The sequence below is a fragment of the Apostichopus japonicus genome, chromosome 14, assembly GCF_037975245.1.
Source record: "Apostichopus japonicus isolate 1M-3 chromosome 14, ASM3797524v1, whole genome shotgun sequence".
NCBI lineage: Eukaryota > Metazoa > Echinodermata > Holothuroidea > Aspidochirotida > Stichopodidae > Apostichopus > Apostichopus japonicus.
In genome coordinates this window covers 22,141,455-22,153,514 of record NC_092574.1, presented here as the reverse complement: position 1 = coordinate 22,153,514, position 12,060 = coordinate 22,141,455, and the positions used below count along the sequence as shown (strand labels likewise).

The following is a 12,060-nucleotide window of genomic DNA, read 5'->3' as shown; positions in this document are numbered from 1 at the left end:
AATATGTACTTCTTTCAAAATAAATTTATAAATCGAGATATTAATAACTGGTGACTTATATAAGAAAGAGGATGAATTTTTTTCAGTACCCGTATCCAAGGACTTTCGTAAATGTTCCCGAGGGAGAGACAGTTGTCAACCAATCAATACTTACCAAATAATCACAAACTAGTGTGACATGCTCATTTGGGGTATTCAATATTTTATGTGTATAAGTATGCCCTACTGGTTGACCCAAGGTCATTACATATCTATGGTTGATGTCAATTTCTTTTATCCTCAAGACTGGTTTTAAAGCGCTGCAATTATTTAGTGATGACAAATGCACGCAATCTTACTGCACACAGACAAAACTGTCGTGATCATAAAAGGTTGCGACTGTCATCAAACCAAGAAATAAGCCAATCACAGATGCTGTAGATATTTTCACATCAACCTCTCTGTGTCAAATTAAGGATCCTACTGTACTGTAACTGTAGCCTAGGCCAAGTCACAACGGAGTTGATAAAGAAATAGTTTTCATCCATCGATAATAATCGTTTATGGTTAACCGTTCAACTCTGATGAGAAGAATAAGTCATAAACTTCACAGGATATTTAGTCTCTCAATGAAGGTTTGGATCGCATACTGTACAACATTCACCTTTGCTCTTGAAGATGAATACAGTTACCGCAGTGTGGACGCTTTATGCCGAGCACACATTGTGAACAAGAATGATGGAAAACTCTTTAAATATGACTTGATTTCGATCAATTTTTTTTATGCTACTGAATCCTAAAATCACATGATAATGTTACAGTTTTTAGCTTGTTTCACTTCAAATAAATGGAGTACAGTTCAAGATTTCTAAATTTTCCTAAATTTTACATTAGATTAATACCTTATGTTTGCGGGATGAAAAGTGGAGGATCGAATCTGATTCTGTAGTGCTCGCTGAGTAAAGCTTCAATTGGTCAAAAACTCTGACATGGTACAGTGTCTCAGATCGATCATGTTCTGCATTCTTTAATGTTGTTCTTGAGAATATGAAGTGGGTTTGTTATAATTGCTGACCAATTGCTATAAAAGGTACTTGAAAACACTTTGAAAACAGCTTGACAAAATCATTTTCTCATTTATAAGGAAATAGGTTTCGGGTAATTTACATGTTCACTCATCTTAATACAAGTGTGAAAGACCCAAGCTATATAAACTGACTTCACATGATACACTTGAACATTGATTCATATCTTGGTTTGCCCAATGTTTATACTGTAAGTACTTTACATTGTCATTGATGTGAGTGGTGTTTGTAGAAGCACTCTCAGTGAAGCAAAGTTTCAGCAATCAAACAGTAGCGACACTATAAATAAATATTCTTTGCTTTCAGCTCAAGCATACAAACAGAAGCATTATGTGTATATATATACTTAGTATTTCATCTTGTTTCAAATTCAAGGTTAACAAGAGCTCTTCCCAAGGTTTCGTTTTCTCTTCAACAGAACAAAAAAGATCCTAATCTATTTCTCTTCAAAGTTATCTAATGAGGGTACATTTGTGTTAACATCTCTCTTAACATACAGTACCTCTTTGAGTTTGGTTGACATATTTTCCAAGCCTGAGGAGTGTTAAAGTGATTCATTGCATTTTGAAAATGAAAATACATAAAACCCGTTTATTTTCAAAAATGGAACTTGTTTAAGCTGCTTATCTGACGAATCATCAAAACTGAGGTTTTAACCAAGCTAATTTTGAAAGTATCAAACATTTACTGAAGATAGATGTCACTCATGTATTGTTACCACAGTGCCTCTTGATTTAAACAAGCAAATGAGAGAACACACTGTAATGCATATTCAGAACCAATGAAGTTCTCCAAGTTGCTGGAAGAACAGCTGATTGTCCATGCAGACTAGTGAATTAAGCGTGCAAAACCTAACCTATGGACACACATAATACTACACTTTGGTATCACAGACCTTCGATCACCTTCACAATCTCTCCCTGACTAGGCCTAATACTAATAGCATAAATTTATTAGAACTAGGTCTCTGACTAGGCTATTGGTATTATGCTAAGACATAGGCTACTGCTAGTACTAGTAACAGTAACAGATAGCTCAAGTTCTAACGGACATTTGATGAAGCTGATCGAAGGAACTCTGACTTACCATCGTTATTCAATTCAGCAATAATCTCACTTCCAAAGTCCTATGATATGAAAATACTTGTGCAATGATAAAACGGAGATGAAGAATTAAATTGAGAAGAAAACAACTGGTACTGTATCACTACTAATAAATACAGCCTACTACTAGTACCATCTAACAGGATTAGTGTTTAGTGTACTGTACAGTATTAACTTACCAACGCATTACCATTATCAGTACGTAATACTGCTGACGGACCAAGGAGCTACATAAATAAGTACAGGCCATAAGGCAGTTATTTTTACGACACTATTAAGCTACCACGAATGTGGCAGAAGCCCGCAAGGGCTATAAATGCATTACAACTTCACATCGGGTGGCCTCCAATTCAACAGTTTAACTCAAATTTGGAATCTAAAACAAAAACTTAAGAAGTAAGCATGTGTTTACACCTCTGACACTGCCGCTGTTTAATGTTGCATTATATACTTGATCTCACATCTAGCAGTGGTCTAGTCTAGCTGACTAGCTCTTATAATAAGAACCGTTTTTTTTTTTTTAAATGTCTTCAAAATTGTACCATTTCACACCATTTCTGTTAGTTTTAACAACTGTTACTGTTATTTTCAGTCATTACAAGACATTTTTCATCCATGAACAACACCGGTGGTATATTGAATCAAAAAAAAGCATATCATCAAATATTATCTCATGTCTTTTTGAAACCCACATAATCACCATTGTAAAATTGAACACACTAAATATTGCACCCATTTTGCCTTTTGACCAAGTGAAGGTTAAAGAGCCAATAATCAGTGAATTTGATTCCATCCTCACAATTCAGTAACCTAGAAACTCTTGTAAATTACACACATTTAAAAGCGTAAACTTTGGAAATACAGTACTTAAAAACTTTAGTATTTGAACTGAAGCTTGAAAGTCAAGCTAGTGACCTGCTTTAGAACATTGTTATGCAGTTTGACTACCATGGAAAAAATTACGAAAATCAACGAAAACAGAAATACATACATGTACTTCAAGAGAACATCTCATATTGTCAAGAGAAACATTCCATACATACTTGTGCATGAATGCACAATTAAAGCCATAATTAAAATACAGTTCATTTAGGTTTTAATATGGGTGTGTAGCTAAATTTTGTATAATGCCAAAATAACAACATTAAGTTCATAGAGTTCATAAGCTTATATACTATTGGTGTGTAGCTATTAAAACTTGGCTATTAATAAAATGGATGAGTTTCTATTTGGGGATTACTAAAAATTAAAACAAATTTTTTAATTGTTTCAAAAACAAATTGGTCGGCATTTATTGGAGAATAACATACATAATTAGCTGTACTGTAACCCATAGATCACGCTCAAAATGTTGGATGTTGCAGTACACTCAAATATGGCCATGTTCTGACAGCAATAGCTACTGGTAAGTTGGTAACCATGGATGCTGTCTCTACTTATCACTATCACCTCCTTCCATTTTACAAGTGAAAAGTTTATCCAGTCCCTGTTACACAGAGGCACTGTAAGGGTATACATCCCTTGCTTCCTGGGATGATAAAGAAGAATAATTCATGTTTTTCTTCCACAGCATATCAAAAGTAATTCACTAATCCCATAATACTCAAAAGCAATGCTATCTGGATGAGGTCAGTGCAGTCGCTATGGTTACTCCACTTTTAAAAGAACAACATTTACTGAATGTTTTCATGACGTTTGCAAAATTCATAACTACAGCCCATGGGAATGATGGGTTTAAACAAAATTTCATTAGAGGATATTTAACTTAATCATATATTTATTCAAAGTTGTTCTCTCATAAATATGACTGTAAATTGATATACAGTGTGCTAGTATACAAGCCTGTGGGATATCGTGGCAGTCATATAAACCAACCTACAGTAGCATCATGGACACAGTCTATGCTTTACTGTAGTGTTCATTGAAGGGGAAACCCCCAATACAACTACACTAATTCCAATGCCTGCAGTAATACTGTAGGTACCTGCATAATGGGGACAGGTAAAAACCAAGTATATATATAGTAAATAAGTAAGCACACACAATTTCTTTAACTAACATAGAACTGTAACACTATAGTATTGATTACCTGCATAATGTTCATCAGTATTTGGCCCAAATTTTAGCATGCTACAATAATGCTAGTTGTTTCGAAACTCCAAATCTCCCTGTATTGGGTAATTTACAAACAACAATACATGTACCTGTCTAGACACTACATTCAACTGTACTGTTGCATTTACCTAGCCTAATAAGTGTCAATTATTAAAGCACTTCGCCCCCTTGACCCCCCCCCCATCCGGGTCATCATGCCCATTACTTACTCCTTCCGGATCTAATTGTTTTGAAAAGTACTTTCCTGAATATTCTCAAGTTTATTTCCAGACATCGAGTCATTAGTTGTTAATGAGAAGATCAATATATCTCAGTGAGTGGGAAAAAAATCAAACGTGGAGGCTTCTCTGTCTTTTTATTTTTTTATTTGTTTTAGGTTTTGTAAAGCGCCTAGAGGCCTTTTGGTATTTGGCGCTATATTAAGAACTTATTTATTATTATTATATTATTAGTAAAATTCTAGCATATGGGGCCATTACTAATGATCTTCAACTGGTTATAAAACGAATCAGTCTTTACTGTATTTATAATATGCAGTAACCTTCTAGAATATGGCAAACGTTTACATGGTCAAATGTGAGAAGTTTAATTGTGGTGTTCAAGCACTTAACAGCATTTTCACTCTTCTATGACATTGTGACATTTTGCTACTGTAGGTCTGCATAACATTGATATTATAAGTATACATGTAGAGCTGAGTCATCAGTCATAATGTAGCCCTTCACTGTAATGTACAATCCTTACTTTTTTTAGCATTCATCACTAAATACATACATAACAACAGTACAAGGTATTGTATATGGCAACACAAAAACAGGTTAGATATGCTAAAACTGTCACTAATTTTCAAAATTTATGACCCATTTTTTTTTTAATGTTTTGGATTATATAATTTAGTTACATTTTCACCAGTTTTTAAATACAGTAAATACAGAAGATAGTGATAATATAAACTGAGCAGAGTAAGCAAGACAGTCTTAACTGAACTTTGGTGACATCACACATTGCATCATCATCTGTTTGCTTCACTCTATACTCACTTTTAATGTATAAACAGGATGTAGTATAGTCCTTTATAGTCCCTTTTAACATATTAAACAGGATGCAGAAGACAATACTATTACTTTATAGGGGTTGCTTTGTCTCTGAACAGACAATAGATTTAAATGTATTGTCTAAGGTTCTATAACAATGAAGTGTGGGCTACAAATGTAAATAAGTTTATAGTACTTACCCCAAATTTTGTAGCTACTAGCTAGTCTAGCTTTATATGTGTTCATTCATGAACAAGAACCTTTTTAGTATTCCCTGTGGATACTACAATGGGCATATAATTTACAAAATGATGCACTGTGCAACTAAAAGTCTATAACCCAATCAAGTTTCGTTCACTTCTGGCACTTATAATTTCATATTTTTAAGACCAAAATCTACCGTCATAACCTTTGATCTACCATAACCAAACCTTCATAATTGCATTAAGATTAACAAGGACCTTATATCAATACAAAAAATTTAAAAAATCCAATGTATGGTATAGATAGTTCATTCCTCAACTTACAACTGTACACCAAAACTACACACCTACCTACTGTATCTTTATACCAAGTTACCATGGTGCCAAAATTGGGCACTTAAAACACTTTAAGGTATATCTTACATTAAGTAAAAAGTTCAGGTGAATTCACTTGCTTGCTTAATACTTAGTGCCAATATGATCTAATTTGCCTGATGCATGGCATCGTTTCATTTATTTGCACTGTATGCAAAACCTTAACATTTTTCAGTAGTGATGTTAAACAAACAATGATAGAATCTTACAAAATAATGTATTACCACAGTAGTTCTAATTTGCTAGATTCAGCCCAACCTGCTAACTAGCAACTACTGTCAACTGAAATGGAGACGGAACGTTGGAGACTTAACCATCATACTATACATAAAACTTAAAGCTTATCACAGTATGACCACAAGAAAAAAAAAATTAACAAGCTAAAATGTGTTAGGAGTTTTCAAAAGTTCTTTCCTAATTATTCTCAAACATAAAAGAGTTATCACTTAGACAATTAAATGTCTAAGAGAGGAACAAATGCTCTGAGGAGGGCAGTAAAATGTTTCTTTCAGGTTTGAACATGGGTGACCATTTGTTGACTTTCTAGCATATTTTATAGCAATTACTGAAGACCTTTACTTAAATATATGTAAGTCTACAGATAGATGTCAAACACTGAGAATGTACTGTGTAGTATGAGAACATTTATTTCGACACAAAGACAGACATACGGTACCAGCAACAGGTACCAGCAAACAACAGCCATAAACGGCAGATTCCTTGACCTGGAAAGTCACATCCATGAATTAAAAAGTAGGTATACTGTATTACTCATTGCATCACTTTAGGGTTATTGGGTTATACTGTAGACATTGGGCACACAGTTTCTATAAATGATTGTAACAACTACAGAGAACATAAATGAAATTATAACTTAACCTTAGTTGTTGTTTTATTAATGCTATACTTAGTTTGAATGTTTTATGAGCAACGAGCTTCATTAATCAACAATATACATTTTAATTGCTTCAACCTTTTTTCTGTGTTGGTTGTACCCTTAATTGTAATTTCACTACTGTAGTGCACAATGCAACAACAGTCAGTGCTATGTACAGAAAATACTTAATTTCATTCTTATTATTTGCCCACAATAATATCTACATCTTTCTGGACTAATCAATATTTTCTATACCACATGTTCATATTTCAACAACAAGACATTCTGAAAATGACAAAAGAAGAAGAAGAAAACACAATCAATGAATCACTTTGTACAAACAAAAACAAGGAAGACATTTTGTATTAAACTCATTTATCAGCATTTCATGGCACTCCCATCACCAAAGAAAATATTATCTTCCTTTTAATTTGATATTACACATCAATATGGATTACGATACTAATGGAAGGACTTGACCAACAAATAAACAAACAAAACCATCTTTGAGGTTATTGGAATAGACAACAAGCTTGAAGAGGGGTGGGGGAGGGAGGAGGATTGCATCCGTTGAAAGAAAATATGTTTCACAACAGTATTTTGCAGATCTCAAATTGTTGCAATATATAGGCTATACTCTGTGACTGTGTTGTGTTGTGTGCCCATCAAAAGGCCAGCCAAGACTCAAATAACTGGGTGACGTAAGCAGTCCAGGTTTAATTTTCAACTACAGTCTTCTATAATTACCGTAGCAAAATCATTACAAACGTTTCATGGCTATAGGAACCATGGTTGTTGACTTGTATAATTTGTATGTTTACCTTCTTCTTTGTGTAACAATATTAGTCTAGAACTACGTAGAAGTGAGAAGAGATGTAATGCTACAGTATACAATCAATGCAATGGGTGTGCAACCACTTTCATAGCTAGCCTCTTACTATGAAAAAAGCTCCACATTATCTGGAACTGGCTGTTGTCATTGGCAAAGATTTTGAACTTACAAGTATGCATACTAAATAGGCACAATGTAACCTTAAATCAGATTAGAGACAAAATGCACACAGTTGAACTTTAAATCAATAATCTTGGCTCTTGCAGATCTAGAAATTGGAATGTTCAAACAGACTCTATTTGGAAATTTTATTGCTATGAGTGTGATACATGTGAGTAGTATTCACAGCATCATTTTGTGACTTATGGGTAGGGGGGAGGGGGTTGAATGGGAGCTTCATTAATTTACTTCAATTATGTTGCCAGCTCCAGTAATGTGAATGTATACTTGGATACTACAGCACACTTATGGTACTATATTTGACATAGTGAAAGTGAAACTTGAATATATATATTTTCACTCCACAGTTCCGTAGTAATAAACATCCAACATCCTGTGCCTGGAGGCATGGATAACTTCAGTCACAGATTTCATATATCGTCCCCCAAAAGATTGTCTGGTCACATTACTTTACAAACCACATCTACAACAATGTCATTAACTAAAGGTGTTGCCTGGCAATCAATTACAGTAATAATCTAGATGTACTGTACATCTACGTACATGTATTAATACAACTTGATTCCCTGTAACTAGCAGATTAAGGCACTGAAACATATAAGTAATGTTACTGAAGGCATTTTGATGATTAAGTATTTCTTATTAACTAGACTATACAAAAATTGTGCAGTGGACCTAAGATGAGGACCACAACTACAGACATCCTGGCAAACAGAAACACAACCACTAATAACAACCCTCTACTTCCTCCCAAACAGAACCAGATACTGCTGACTTACATGTAATTAAATTGCTGCTGTGCAGTGTTCTTGTTTCCAACAGAAAAACATCATTAAAGCAGCAGTTCCAATAGCATGAAATGCATGGATGCCACATGTACATGTTTGTCTTGTACTGTAACTCTCTGTACATTCTTTGAGAAGAGAAATTGTGTACATGTATCCATCATCATCATCATCACACAGATTGGGTTTCAAATGTACTTAGAACTATAGAGTTCCTTAATCTTGGGATTCACATTTAACAAACTAATTTAGCTGAGCTTCAGTCAACCCTCTAGCAGGCTAACTGTATTCACATAGGGCTGTCAAACCAGGATGAACATTAGCACTGTCATTTAAGCTTAGTAAGAGCAATGCCAGTGACATAAATACAAATTTGAAAGTGGAGTCTCCTCATTCATCACTTCATGAAACATAATGCTTTTCAAGTAAACTGACAAGCCATGATACTATTTCATGCTCTGGCTTGCCTTCATATGTGAGCCACGAATGATCTTTTCATCTGTAGTCGTTAACAATCATGGCTTAATTAAGTTCAAGCTATCTCTAGGAGAACAAGGCTATTAAAGAGATAAAATCAAAATTATTCATGGTCTTTTTCAAACCTGAAGGTACAGTATTCATGGGACAATTTTAATCCGGGGGCTGTACATGAAATCTGGGACTGTTCCTAGAAGTCGGAATGTGTGGTCACCTTTTACTTAGAGGCCAATTCCGTAATAAACTTATGCTATTAACTGTTGTAGGCTCATTGTATGACAACTGACTCTTACTGCTAGAAATTGCCAACTGCCACGAAAGGCCAAATTTTAACTTTGAAGCTATTTTCAACATAGTGGCTGATTGCAGAGTAATATTCTTTGCCTATGCCACAGAGGAAACTCCTTTTGGTTTTATACAGTTTGCTTCAATAAATACTACTGTAAATCTTGAATATTGTGGATATAATATGCATGTAGAGATTATATTTACATATATAGTGATATGTGGTTCTCAATATTCCCATCCTATACAGTGACTGTCTACTATGCACTGCAGTTATTTGGCATAACAGAATATGAACATCAAATAATTTTCAAAGTTAGGCCTAACAATGTATGGAAACAAGACCTTAATATTAAATAAAAGGTGTTTAAACCTATGTGCATTTTCAAAGACTTTAACACTACTGTAGGCCTAGCTCTTTAGTGTGAGTCTGAGCTAAAAGGTCATCCATGTTATTCCAAACATGCAAGAAATTTAGAGAATAGTCATCCATGCTCATGTTGCACAATCATTTACTACCATCTAAAAGTAGGTATCCACACTTAATACTAGCCTATGGGGGGCCTAACCCATCTTCATTACAATCCTCATGCTTATTTTGAAGATGAGAACCTTGGTATTTTATAAAGGTCTTGGTCTTGGTGTGGTACTGCACAAATCGCCCCTGATGTGGCTGTTGACGTGCAGTCCTTCGAGTTTTGCTAATGGTGCTGCTGACTTTCCAGCATGAACTTGAAGGAGGCGGTGTTTGGTGCTGATTTCATATCAGGTGGGAGTGCGTTCCACTGAGGAATGGTGCAAGGATAAAGCGAATATTTATAACAGTTCTTTTGAGCTTGAGGAATTTTATAATTCAAACTGTGAGATAGACGTGTAGTTGGTTTGTCTTTGTCTTCAAGAAGGTTATTTATGTTGCTTGGAATTAGGCCATGAGTCTCTTTATAAATGGTAACAAGTCGTGCTTTGATTCTTCTGTTTTCGAGAGTATCCCAATTGAGTTCTTTTAACATGTCTGTGACACTACTAAAGCAACTACAGTGTATAGTCATTTTTGACGAACCTGGCAGCACGTCGCTGAACTTTTTCCAAGGATTCTTTGTGGATTTGCTGATGAGGGTCCCAGATTACACTGGCATATTCCAGTTTGGGTCTAACAAGAGCTTTATATGCTGTTTCTCTTGCCGATGATGCACAATTCCAAAAATTTTGTTTGATAAGACCAAAGGATTTTATTGGCACTATTTACCGACTGGTTGATGTGTTTTGACCAAGTAAGGTCACTTGAAAGTTCGACTCCAAGGTAGGGATTTATATAATGCAATTGGTGCCAATTAATACCATTGTCCTTTATTTGTACCATTGCTATGCGTCTTTGACGATAGGATCACTAAGGCATCATGACCTTGTATAAGGAACCCATGGCATTAAGCCCCAAAACATTCTTCACCTTGTTGTAGCTGACCGCACCATCATTTTGTACAACCCATGATTTGAACTATGAAACTCTCAGAGCCCAAAGGGCTGTTAGAAAAATTCGCGTTATCGAAGCTCCATCCTCCTGTTGGTTAACTACCAACAGAGCTCAAATCTGCCTCAAGTGTGCTCTCATTCAAGCAGCTTCTGGATAACATCTTAACCGGGCGATGTGGACATCGATCAAGTTCATTAGCCTACACCGTTACAGTTTAAAAAAAAAGTATTGCTGTAACGTTAGTATGCCTTACTTACCGTACTGACCAAACCTATGGTAGTATTGTAGGCAAGGTAGTAGGCAAGTAGTCAAGTAAAGCATAACCGACTACCATAGTCACACACCGTTACAACATTATTCTATGATTATAATATTTCAAAAAGATACTCACCATTCACTGAAGATGACTTTGAAGACACAAAACTGAAGTCAAAGATGCAATTTTCTACTCGCATTTAAGTGTTGGACAGTGCAGCGCAGTTCCCGTAGCAGTCTAGCCTAATTTTACAGTTTCTGTCATAACTTAGTCTTTGCACAATGTTAGCATTATTGAACGCGGATGGTGAGTTGTTGGGGAAGCGCTGCACACGACTCTGATAATACGGCTTTGAGTCGAATCAGAGACGTGTCTACATACGGCTCTGAGTCGAACAGAAGGGACAAATAAGAAGTTCCTCTCAAGACGATATGACTGAACTTGGAAACTTCAGATTGCGACGCTTGTAAAACCTTGACACTTTTCAACAGCAAGATCCAGAAAATGCCTGTTAAACCATTCAAAATAGATCCCCGAGTCTCGATGGATTATCATACACTAAGTATTTGATACGCGATGTGAAGATAATAGATATATCGCACAGGAACTCGCAACAAGCGAGCTTCTTTATATGTTCTCTTTACATAAAGCCTGTATGAATTTATACAAGGAATATTTTCCAATGCGACATCTAGTAAAAATCTAAGTGATGAAATATTCGAGTCCAAACATCTCATTGAAGAAGCACAAAAAAACTTGAGCGAAACACTTTAAATTTGAACAGCCATCCTACTAACCGTAGCAATTTCCATCAAGGGCGGCGGAAGCACTTTTAATCTGGGGGGGGGGGGCACCGACATCAAAGGGCACTTTGCAGAAATTCGATTGGACTGATGCAGCCTTATATTTAGTACCCTTTATAACTCTTATTGTATTATCTTATTTGCGTTTACACATCACTCCATCAACGCCACCCCCCCCACCCCTCAAGGAAAATATGCAT

The 12,060-nt window shown here is 35.4% G+C and overlaps 1 protein-coding gene across 4 annotated transcripts in view; it reads right to left on the bottom strand.

Moving 5' to 3' along the window:
* Positions 1-11,671, bottom strand: part of LOC139979366 (alpha-N-acetyl-neuraminyl-2,3-beta-galactosyl-1,3-N-acetyl-galactosaminide alpha-2,6-sialyltransferase-like) — a 53,754-nt gene extending 42,083 nt beyond the window's left edge. Inside the window, exon 1 of one of the 4 annotated variants that reach the window (XM_071990085.1) lies at positions 11,193-11,671. The gene's annotated coding sequence lies outside the window, so the exon portion shown is untranslated. The remainder of the gene's footprint in view (positions 1-11,192) is intronic. The other 3 variants (XM_071990084.1, XM_071990083.1, XM_071990086.1) reach the window with 3 other exon arrangements.
* Positions 11,672-12,060: the final 389 nt, after the last annotated feature.